The sequence below is a fragment of the Ambystoma mexicanum genome, chromosome 10 (genome assembly GCF_040938575.1).
Source record: "Ambystoma mexicanum isolate Mex_15411 chromosome 10, UKY_AmexF1_1, whole genome shotgun sequence".
Taxonomy (NCBI): Eukaryota; Metazoa; Chordata; class Amphibia; order Caudata; family Ambystomatidae; genus Ambystoma; species Ambystoma mexicanum.
Window position 1 is genome coordinate 1027995738 of NC_090932.1, and position 13128 is coordinate 1028008865.

Below are 13128 nucleotides of genomic sequence, written 5' to 3' on the forward strand. Positions count from 1 at the left end.
ATCAATACACCATGCAGTGTTCAATCCAACAACAATCCCCACTAGGAATGTACACACAGTTTTGACTACAGACTGCCCATACAGCTCATGGGAGCCCAATGTCACTGTGTAAGTTACTGACACTTGGTCATACCCTTTGCAAACCCATGGAAAGGGGAAGCAGGAGGTGTGTGTGTGTCAGCAACCCAAGCATATAACCCAAAGACAGGACAAGGCTGCATGTGCCCAGCTGGAATACACAGTGGATGCCCACGGAAGCCACACAAGGCAACACACTGTAAAAAAATAAATTAAAAAAAATCAAAAATGCCCATGTGTGGACCGGGGGTGGAGGGGGCAGCCACCTAGGCGGTTCGAGGACAAGGTGCACATGCGTGGATGTTGAGAAAAAAAAACCTCCATGGGCTCATGGCCTGCACGGCCACGCTACTGTGGGCGAACTGCCGTTGCTCTCCTCACCCTCTGCTGCTACATCAGGAGGTGGCCGTGCTATGGGAGGCAGCCCACGCAAAGCCCTGGTATGGTCCTCCATGGCAGCAAGCATGTGGGTGTGGAAGGTTTCGTTCTGGAGGATGATGGTACAGAGATCCCCATGCAGCACCTCATGGGTAGCCCGCATTTCTACCTGCATGGCCTCGCGTGATGCCCGGATCTCCGCACCGGTTGCCTGGAGTTCTGCTGAGAGTGAACGTGTGAGCTGCTCCAGCTGCTGTTCTGACCTAAAATTTCAGGAAGCCTCAAGTTCACCCAGAGTATCCCTGAGGAGCTGGTGTTCTAACCTCAGGGCTTCCCTGTGGGCATGTGACTCTACAGATATGGCTTTGTGCAGAGTCTCCAGTGCCGCTCGTCGGTCCCTGTTGGACGCCAACATGTCCTCCCTGTGTGAGTGGCAAATGGAGTCTGTTGCCTGCTGCTGGAGCTCCATCTGCCTTTCAGGGGGGAGAATGGAAGTGGCCACCCTATCCATTGCCTGAGCCATCATTTCACACGATGCTCCCTGTTGTGCTGCTATACCGTACATGGAGTTTTCCCATACAGTATTGCCTGGTGGCGCACGGCCACCGCGTCGGCGGGCACCACACCTGCTTGGGGCAAGGCGATCTGCACCTTGCTGTGCTGGCACTGCCTGAGGCTGCAGGACTGCATTCCCCCTTTGATCTGCTGGCCCAGGAACCGGAGCAAATGTTGTGGAGTGTGACCCTGCATCCGTAACCGCCAAAGGCGGCGTTACCAACACTGACATCCCCATAGAGGGATCTACATCCGGTGCAGGTGGGTTGGACAGAACAGCATCACTGCCAGAAACACTCACCTGCGACGGCACATATGTCTCACTGTCCGATTCAGCACCTGAATCATAGAGGTCTGCGGAGGTGTACCCAGAGACACCCGTTGACAGAATGGTCTGCAGGAGGATTGGATTTTCACCCACCACCACCCCACGTCCTCCACTGGTGCCCGGTTGTGGCTGAGATTCCCCTTGGGTCTGCACCATCTCCTCCACCCCAACAGCATCAAGTGCCTCATCACCTGCAAAATCATGACAGACAACAAATGGAAACAGGCATGAGCACCATAGCACACACATAGGCCTGACAAGCCAGAGATCCAGTACATGAATTACACATGTCCCACATGACTATAACCCTGTCATGCATGCACTGTCAATGAGTTGGAAGGGGAGGCAAAAAGCAGACACTGAGGACTCCAAGATGGAAAAGCAACACATTTGCTGCATGCTGGATAGCACTGGCATCACACATTAGCCTGTGAGTGGCATGTCCAATACACATACATGACACATGCCAGCACACAGATGGAACATAGCATAGCCATGGTACATTTGACAACTACAGCCATATGTTAGTGAATGAGTACTGTCACCCATGCATGTGAGATGGACATGATGAGATGAAAAATGCAAAATAGTGTGACAAAATACGCAAGTGCCACACACTGCAACACAACCAGTGTTCAATTATCCAGTGATGGCAGGCAGATGGATACATCAATGGTTGGTCACTTCAACATGACGGGAGACAACAGTCATGTCCTACATTCATACAGGGCCCAGAAATTAATGTGAACAGGCCATTACTCAATCAGTCTGAATGGTGAAATCATTCCCATAACAAGGTGATACATGTGGGCCATTGTGGGGTGTAATCTATGACAGAAGCATGTCACATATGTGGCATTAGGGCAGGAAAATGTGTTGTAAAAATGGGAGGATTGAAACAATCAGGCTGAATGAACACTGAACATTTTGAACAATGTTGTAGCAAGATGACAGTTCAAGGGCAACTGCAGTAATGTGGTGCTAATTGGCTACAGTGGTTAGAAGGGATACTGTCATACCCAAATCCAAGGCCGGTGAATGGTTTGTGGAAGCACATGGGTGACTCATGCCACTCATGAGTACCCGCCCTCACCTGGCCCTCAATCAGAACACATCACCCAAGCAACATACACATGGATTACACGCACATGCATGGGCACTCACCGGACAACGCTTCATAATCTGGTAGGTCTCCCACGCCTTGGATCTTTTCCTCTGTGACGAAGGTTCCAGCAACAGACTCATATTCAGTGAGTTAGTCATCCTCTGGTGGAGACCCACCGCCCATCACCAGAGTAGAGGCATGATTGGAAGCCAGCTTGTTCTTTGCTCTGCGTTTCAGGTCATTCCAACACTTGTAGCAATCATCAGCTGTGCTCCTCACAAATCCAAGGGCATTAATGTGGTCCGCGATGGTCTGCCAGTGGGCCCTACGTTGAACAGGCGTAGTCTTGCTGCCTGCAGTCACCACCATTTCGCGGCTATGTGCCAACACATAGGCCACAAGTGCATCAAGTTCGGCATCATTGAAGCTAGGCTTCCTTGACGTGCCGGAGTGTGTAGCCGTGTCTGGGGTTCCAGTCTGTAGTGCAAGAGCACCCTTCTTCTTGGAAGGTGGTGCGGATCCTGAGGGGCTTACGCCGCTCTGGTCAGTAGGGGCAGAAGCGCAGGTGGACTGGGTACTTGAAGTCTGTAAAGGCACAATGACCAAAGGTCTTGGTGCAGGCATTGGCTGCAGGGTGATGTTGGCAGGGCCAACATCGGTTTGATGAACCTGGACCGACACTGTCTCAGCGGGGGACTCAGAGCTGGGGTGGATTGAGCTGCAGCTGCCCCTGCAGCCTCCTCACCCTGGCTACTTGGGGCAGCAGATGACATTGCTGCCCCAGATCCACGTGGCCTGCTGACAGCAACTTTCACCGCCACACGTGGCTTAGACTTGGTGACCTGGAAGTGAGTCATCCTGTGCCGGTTCAGTTGACAAAATGGGCCGGTTTAACAAGGGCTGAGCTGGGATGGTGTCAGATACATTTCCCACAACCATTGGGTTGGGGGGCATAGGCGGCCCCGATTAGTCCTCCACACACTGGGCACTAGGGGCACCCTGCAAATCCTGGCCATGTCCCCTACCGCGCCCACCACGCCCATGCACAGGCACCCCAAAAACAAAAGTACATGTGCACGCGATCCCTGGTAGACCACGTGCATGGAAAAATTAACCCGCACTACACTGTGGCACCCAGAAACACAAAAATAAGTGTACGCATGTTACACGCAGCCTACAATGACCTCCGAAGGGGTACGCGACACACGGCGGCAACCACAGTTGGAAAATATGTGCGCGACTCACCGTCTGCCTTGAAAAAGAACATGAAAAAGACGCGCATCTGCGTGTTGGCAACACCCCCGCCAAAAGAAGAAAAGAACGCAGTCTGAGGAAACAGGGAGTACGAACTGGAAACGTTGTGAAGTAATCCCGTGTGAACCGGCAAGAAGTACAAGAATCACCCGCTCACTCTCCACAAAAAGCACGTACAAGAAAATAGCGTCATACTCGTACCTTTTAAGCCAGCCCACACGTGCAATGTCACTTACGCGCGTACGTGCTAAGGCCCTTTCCTTCAAAGCACGGTGACGTGCAGTTTTCTCACGTGCTGATTCACTATGCACCCGTGTTGTGGGGAACGCCCGTGCACGTAATGTCACAGACGCGCTTACGTGCTAAGGGCCTTTCCTCGAATTTCACGCTGACGTGCACTTTTTACACATGCCAAATCACTCCGTCCAGGTCCTTGAGAGGCAGACACACCTGGAGTCGAGCGGTAACTGTACATGGCTGCTGATTGGACACTGTGCGCGTTGTGGTATGCCAGGAGTGTGCAGGTTGAGCATGTTTCTATGTAGGGCCATGTATGGATGCGTATGTACAGGGCCGTGAACCTGCCACATGTGATTCCTCTCATGTGTGAGACACATCAATGGTGTATGTGTTGGCAAGCATGCTGGGCAAATGCATGTGTGGGTGCACACATGTGAATATTATGTGCATGTACTGTGGCATGGTTGTGGTGTCACACATGGATGCTGGTTCCTGCTGCATGTATCTGCACTATGTACATGTGCATGTGTGTGTATTTGACAAGTGTGCAACTGTGATGCAACATGGATGCGTGTGACACTGACATGTAGGTGGCTGATTGCCAGTTGTGACATGGATGGTGACATTATCACTGCAGTGGTGCAGATGTACAGATGCATGTTAGTCCAGTAGTGTGAGTGCATGTGTTATGCACTCCCTGTGTTGCATGTGACGTCAGGCTCACCTTCGGCTGCTCGTGCTGTTGTTTGTGTATGGATGGTGCTGCCTGGTGCAACATTCCTGTTGATTTGCTCATGTATGTGAGTTGAAATGACATGTGTGTTGGGGAGTGCGATGCCGTGTCTAAAGTTTGACACTGCCACTCATGTACAACTGTCATGTGTATCAGTCCATTGTACAGTGCCCTGATGCATGTGTTCTATCTCTCCCTGTCTGCAGCGTCAACTGATGAAGAGGGCGGAGAAGGTGCTGTGGAGCAAAGCGGCAGGGATCGCACCACCAGCTGGAGACGCAAGGCCCGGCTCCCCTCCCAGGTTGTCATCTCGTCGGGGAGTGAGGAGTCTGATGCCGCGTCCCAGGCCGCAGCTGCCGAGGGTAGGTCCAAGAGGCAGAGGTCGGAGGTGGACTCCTCGGCAGCAGAAGGGGCAGCTGAGACCCCACATGGTCCGACAGAGGAAGATGGCACAGAGTCATCCAGGTTGGTGGGGGGTTTGGTGGAGGAGGAGGCTGTGGAAGGGACACACACAGGGTCTGGAGGTCGGGATTCCACTGGTGCTAGTGGTGCAGAGCAGGGACAGGAGGCAGCACAGGCTGCCGCGGAGGTGCCTGTGTGTAATCCTGTCCCCGATCCTGTGACTGCATCATCCCGCACCAGCAGGGATGCCTACGTCCAGACCCGTTTTCAGGGAGGGGATGAGCACACAACAACTGGCCTTCCTCTTCCTGCGGACGTGGCAATCCGGAACCGGGTTCAGCCTGTCCTGGCTGGGATAGCATTGTATCAACGGGGCATGCAAGCTGACCTGCAGTGTTTTCGTGAAGACACTGCACGTCATCTCAGATGCCTCTTTGACCTGCTGGGACGGGTCACCAGTGCTGGATTCCTCCGTGTGCTGGACCTTCTTCCGACCCCCTCCTCACCTGAACCCCCCTACGCGCCAGTCATCCTCCATGCCATCTTCCCACCCATGTATCACCTGGGTACCCTGTGGAGCTGCCTCTGACCCAGCGGCCAGGCTGGTGGAGGACACATCCCTGCCACAGTCGGGAGATGGACGCCCAGCAGGGGTGGCCACCACAAGAACTGCACCCCAGCCGGAGGTGGACGTGCAGGCAGCAGAAGGCAGGGCACAGGCACAGCGGCAGCAGCGTCAAGGTGGGAGCGATGATGGCTCGGGGCCATCAACATCCGAGGGGCAGGCATCGGCCAGAGGGCAGGAGGACCCAGGATTGGGAGTGTTTTCCGTGTGGCAGCGGTTGGGCCAGGCCATAGGTGCGGAGCGGCGGCGGGTGGAAGAGGCATGGCTCACAATGGTCAGGGCAGAGAACTCCATGCGGAGGGCACTGAGACGGGCCGAGTGCCTCGAGGTTATTCGCAGGGAGTTGGAGTCCAACATGGCATTGTCCCTGCGAACCCTCTGGGCCATGGAAGAGAACCGCCTCCAGGACATTGAGCAGGAGTTCGATGATGCCCTGGCCCGGGACATCGGAAAGTGAGCCGTTGAACTAGCCCGCCGCCATTGTAAATAGTTTTTAGTGTTAGGTTTCATTTTCATTTTGCTTTATTTTTTGGTGATTGGACTATGCCCCACACTTTTGTATATAGTTATTTCTTAGGTAGTTTCTTTGATAGGTTTCATTGCTTTTGTTGGGCTCATGGACCCTTTGAAAATTGCTTGTACATAGTTGGACATTGGATTTATGTGTACATTTTCTTTGGATTTCACCATGGAGCAACGGATTTTAAATTTTACGTTTCCTTTGGATTTGTTTTGATGGACGGAGAGTTTGAACCATTTTTCTTTAGGATTTCTTTGGATTGGTTCTACATTTCCTTTTTCATATTTTTGGACATGCATTTCATTTCATGTTTGGAATTCTTTTTATGCTTTCATTTCATTACATTGATTTTGTTCATTATACATTTTGATATTTTACTTCCATGTGTGGGATTCGCTCATTGGGTTCATGCATGTCAAAATGTGGGTTTACACGATCTATGGCAATCAGTTTGTGTGTGTGACGGACATGTGCTGATGTACATGGTTGACTTTTGATTTGTGTCATGACAGAGGCATGTCAGTGTGTGGTGGATTTGGAAAATCATTGTATGTCAAGACTGGGGTGGCGTGCTGTGGTATTTTGGTGCACATGAGGCCCATGATTGTGCAGCTTCATGTCGTGTTGCAGGGGGTCATAAGTCGGGGCCTGCTGGCAGGTGCCCCTCACTGCTGGGGTGCGGGTGTGCAGGGGGACATGAGTCGGGGCCTGCTGGCAGGTGCCCCTCACTGCTGGGGGGCGGGTGTGCAGGGGGACATGAGTCAGGGCCTGCTGGCAGGTGCCCCTCACTGCTGGGGGGCGGGTGTGCAGGGGGACATGAGTCGTCAGGGCCTGCTGGCAGGTGCCCCTCACTGCTGGGGGTGGGGGTACAGGGAGACATGAGTCGGGACCTGCTGGCAGGTGCCCGTCACTGCTGGGGGGGTGGGGTGCAGGGGGACATGAGTCGGGGCCTGCTGGCAGGTGCCCGTCACTGCTGAGGGGGTGGGGGTGCAGGGGGACATGAGTTGGTGATAACTAGTGCTAGGTGACATGTGGCCTGGCTGGGGGGCATGCCCATGGTGGATGGGGTGCCTGCAGGACATGACCAGGGGTGCAGGGTAGTCCCCTGTGGTGTGGGCTGCCTACAGGGGCCGTGGAGGGGGGAGAGGGCACACCTGGGAGGACTCACATTGCCAATTCACATGTGGGACTCCCCGCGCACCCCACTGGATACGCGTACCCCACTCTTCAAGCAGAATCACATGTTGGAGTACCCGCGCACCCCACAAATACACGTACCCCGCTCGGACAAGGCCTATCGCGTGTGGGACTCCCCGCGCACCCCACTGGATGCACATACCCTGCTCTGCAAGCAGAATCCCGTGTGGTAGTACCCGCACACCCCAGAAATACACGTACCCCGCTCGGACAAGCCCTATCGTGTGTGGGACTCCCCGCGCACCCCCTGGATACACGTACCCCGCTCTTCAAACGGAATCGTGTGTTGGAGTACCTGCGCACCCCACAAATACACGTACCCCGCTCGCCCAAGGCCTACCGCGTGTGGGTCTCCCCGCACACCCCACTAGATACACGTACCCTGCTCTGCAAGCAGAATCCCGTGTGGTAGTACCCGCGCACCCCAGAAATACACGTACCCCGCTCGGACAAGCCCTATCGTGTGTGGGACTCCCCGCGCACCCCCCTGGATACACGTACCCCGCTCTTCAAACGGAATTGCGTGTTGGAGTACCCGCACAACCCACAAATACACGTACCCCGCTCGCCCAAGGCCTACCGCATGTGGGACTCCCCACGCACCCCACTGGATACACAGACCCCGCTCTGCAAGGGAAATTGCGTGTGAATCTACCCGAACACCCCAGATATTCACGTACCCCGCTCGCCCAAGCCCTATGGCGTGTGGGACTCCCCGCGCACCCCACTGGATACACGTACCCCGCTCTGCAAGCGAAATCGTGTGTGAATGTACCCACTCACCCCAGATATTCACGTACCCCGCTCGCCCAAGCCCTATCTCATGTGAAACTCCCCACGCACCCTTCAGACAACACGTACCCCACTCAGATAGCGAAATCGTGTGTGTTACTTCCCGCGCACCCCAGGCATAGTCGTTCCCCGCTTGCGCGATTGCAATATAGCGGCCCTGTTAGCTGGTCCAGGGTTAGCGCGGCCCTTTATGCTGCATTGGGGATTTCAATGGTTTTTCCTTGCGCAAGGGGCGTTCTTGGGGGCGTAACTGGCGCTGCGGGATGTTCTCTGCACCACCGCTCAAAATGGCTTGCCAATTCCATGAATACGCGGTGCGCCAGAATGCTGTTTAGCGCACACGGCTGGCGCACATTGGCGTGCGCTCCCTCTCTGCGCTGCTCGCGTGCGCTGCCTCTGTGCTGAAATCTATGAATTACCCGATAATGTACATGTGGCAAGAATACTATCACCAACAAAATCAACAGTTTAAAACACAGGGAAGAGAACACCATTTCAAAAAACACAGAGGAGAGGAAACAAATGCACAGATCCATCGAGTGACGCATCCAGTGAAGGAAGGGATCCCACGTCCAGTCAACCCAAAAACAGCAGTACCTTCTGCATCGGGAATTACAACAGCTTCAATAATCCCACCACCTGAAAATCAGGATATTCAACTGGACTCTTTTTTAGAAGACGCCGGGCACGAAGAGGAAGGAAGAAACCTAAGGACCAAAAAGAAAACCCAAACTTGATCATAAATATCTCAAGTAAAATATTTACGAAACAACAATTGGATCTCCTTGGTCTAGGGTTATCCTTTGTACCTACTTATCAAACCAACCTTTTTAACAAGGAAGTGAATCTCTTTAAATCCATTAGAAAAATGAAATTAAAGATTTTTTTTTACTCTATACCACCGATGCAAGAAAGATCAGTCACTTTTGACAGTTTGGAAATGAAATCTAAAAGTACATTTAGTCCAAATGTTAGAAACCCAACACTGGACCTCTTTGAAATGAAGATGAAAAAGGATCTAAAATCAATTAGATACATGGACAGGAAAAATCAAAATCTTCGTAAACACCAACACAGAATTTTGAAAGAATTAGCAGATGATAGGACAATTGAAATCAAGCCTGCAGACAAAGGTGGGGCAATTGTCATAATGGATTCGAATTTATACAAACAAGGCTGCCTATCCCTGCTAGATGACACCAACACATACATGATCCTCGACCATGATCCAACCATTGGAACCCAAAGGATGATAGAAGAAATAGTTAATAAGGCTGCGACAGAAGATTGGATAACGGACAAGACAAAAGAATTTCTCAACAAAAACCCTATTTTGCCAGTATTTTATGACTTCCCAAAGTCCATAAAAACCTTACGAATACCCCATTTAGGCCGATTGTAGCGGCCACACAGAGCGTCTTCGATCCACTCTCAAGATATTTGGACAAAATACTCCAGCCAATTGTTCAGTCTATCTGCACATACCTAAGAGATACCACACACTTTTTGAATGTCCTAAATACCATCAACCAAATTGATGAAAACTGGATTCTATTTAAATTAGACGTCCAATCACTCTATACGTCCATTCCACATGAAGAAGGTTTGGAAGCTCTTGAATGGATATTATTACAACAAGAATTCTTTCCGGCCAATAAAATATTTGCCATAGAATTGGCAAAAATAATACTTTGCAATAATTACTTCAGGTTCCAAGGCAAATATTATCTACAGACGTCTGGCACCTCAATGGGGTCAGCAATGGCCCTAGCCTATGTGAATATCTTTATGTTCCACTTTGAAACATTGTACATACTGGAGAGCTCGGCATGGTCAAATCATTTGGCCATGAGGAGACGGTACACAGACAATATTTCTGCAATTTGGAAAGGAACCAAGCAGGAACTAGAATCATTCATTGAATATCTAAATGCATGCAACAATTGTATAAAGTTCACCTTGGAAATAGGCAATCCATCGGTTCACTTTTTAGATGTGAAGATTTACCCTGAACAAGGGAAACTACATACAACTGTCTTCAGGAAACCCACGGATGTTAACAATAGTGTGTTTTTTACGAGTCATCATCCACACCACCTGAAAAAGAACTTACCACTGAGTCAACTGCAAAAGATTAAACGAATAATCTCTAAGGAAGACACATACCAGGACATGGAGAAGGAACAAATCTCACGATTTGAAGAGAGACGATTTCCAGAATCCATCTTATCCCAAGCTAAAGAAAAATGTTGACTGAAGAAAAGGACTGAACTTTTAATAAAACAACCAAAGGAAGTTAGAAACAACCCTCCACTGATTTACCTATCACAATATTCCACCAAAAGTGCACAGATCAAAAGGTCACTACAGAAAAACTGGAAAATAACAAGGCTAGACCCACAACTCTGTGGGCTTTTTCCAAAACCACCACTAATGGCGTACAACAGAGGAAAGAATTTACGCGACTCATTAGTTAAAGCAGAAAGAGCCTGCACAGTGCAACAACGATTTCTCTCAAAACCAAAAAAGGGAACTTTTCCTTGTCTGAATTGCAGCCAATGCAATAATGTGCAAAAAGGTCCAATAATTAGGCATCCATACACAGAACAAAAAATCACCTTACAATATTATGCAACATGTGATAACAAATGGGTAATATACGGGTTAATTTGTCCTTGTGGCAAACATTACATTGGCCAAACCATTAGATGTGCAAAAGATCGTATCTCAGAACATAAGTCAAACATCAGAACGGGTAATATGAAATCAACAGTTGCAAGACATTTTAAAGAGCAACACCACACAATTTCCCAATTGAAATTTGTGATTTTGGAGATAATAAGACCAGCTAGAGGAGGCAATCTAGAACAAATATTAACACGCAGAGAAATGTTCTGGGTCCACAAACTAGATGCCTTGAAACCTAGAGGAATGAATGAAGAACATTGTCTGAGTGCATTTCTATGAAGAGAGGTAAAAGTGGACTAGAGATTTACCATTAGTACATAGGGACAAAATGGGTGAATTATAGTCATATTTACCATTCAGAAAAAAGGATGTTGAGATAATGTAGCATGCATCCCGGAGAGTATGAGAACAACATTAACTAATTAACAACATGGATGTAAATTACGTTGTGATTTGATGGAAAGATGATCTACACTAATTAAAATCTGTATAATATTTTTTATGAACCACAGGCACGCAACCTTAGACCATAGAACAGAAATACCCTTCCTGACGCATTCTAGATCAGATTGGGGACAAAAAGTAGTCAGATGGAACATCATTAACATAATATGGAGGTATTGGGCTTAGGTTAGAATTATGGGAGAGGCAATGGAGTTTAATTACACAACCATGGGAACTGGGACCACCGGTATTACTAATCTTTCATGAAATGCGCACGTCTCGAGTAATAAATTGAACCCTTCTACCAACACACAGGCTTAATATCCGTAATTCTGCCTTACAAAATGTAGGACCTCATGTACAAATACATATGCAGAGAGTTGGATCGGAACAACGACTCCCACAATTCTCAGCTGTCATGTGACCAGATCACATGAGAATATATTGCCAAGTTGCTAGGAGACGGGTTTACCAGGAGTAAGCAGGAAGGAGGAGACACAGGCTCATGGACGGCAGAGTTCATTACTCAGGTATGGCACATAGCTTTCTCTACTTGGGATACACCTTAAATAATCATCACGCCGAGCTCGGCATTAACACGCAGTATCTTTTAATAGGCAGTCACGCTGATAGTGACCCCGCGCTACGATAGGAAGCAAGAAATAGGAGACAGGCGTAGGCGGTAAAAACTGTTACCATCACAGGTAAAACATTATGTAAACTTACATTGATTTAAAAATAAATATAAAAAAGGGTAAGTGTAATACTTCGCGTTAATTTGATTAATTATCGATACAGGGAGGAAACTTGAACTGACTATGGAACACATCTCTAAATTCTGAATGTGACCCCATGTCAAGCATAAATCGGTGAGTTTCTTGGATAGTTTTACCATTATTTCTCAGCTAGTGCATGAAACACGTATAACTATAGTGTGAATACTAACCTTTTAGGCCAACCACTTCCAAAACTCCACACTGGATATTCGTCTTGAAATCTGGAACAGGCTTTCCCTTCAGATTGATGAATATATGAATACACAGGTACTGTCCTGGACTAATTAGAGTTATAAACAACAATCTATTGCTCCATTAAATTATTAACACATACATCATATTATCCACAGATGACTACCAACGAACTGGGGAAAACAAGAATAGATGATGTTTCCATGATCTCACAATGGAACAGTTGTTACAGAAAAATCCTGGGGATACATTTGTCAAAAAGGATATGTTGTTTTCATTTTGCAAAGAAGAATTGTTGAAAATATTGATTACTGTATTAGTTAGAAACTAGTTGCTGCTTCTGAAGAAGAGAGGCAAATCTCTCGAAACGCGTTGAGCTCATTAGTAATCACATTCTTTTTGAATTTTTTTTTATTTTTTTTGAATTTTTTTGAATTTTTTGAATTTTTTTGAATTATTTAAAAAAAAGTTTTGATTAACTGTTAAGTTGAAATTGAGTTATTGAGTGAATGGAACTCAAGGGAACAATATCATTTTGTGAAATACTGAGAAACACTAACAATAAAACAATTTGAACTTTAAATGTGAACATTGTTTAATTGAATTTCTGCATTCAGTGTTTGTGTACTCTGGCTGCTGCTAAAAAAACTTCTGATATACTGAGACAACTAATATTTTGAATTATTGAAAATACTGAGATTTGTTTGGAAAGTTACCTTTCCACTATTGAATGGTGTGCAGGGGACGGGAGTTCCTTTTACCAATGGGAACTTCATTTCTCTCATATTTTTGTTGACTTATTGATACCAGTCAGTTTTTTT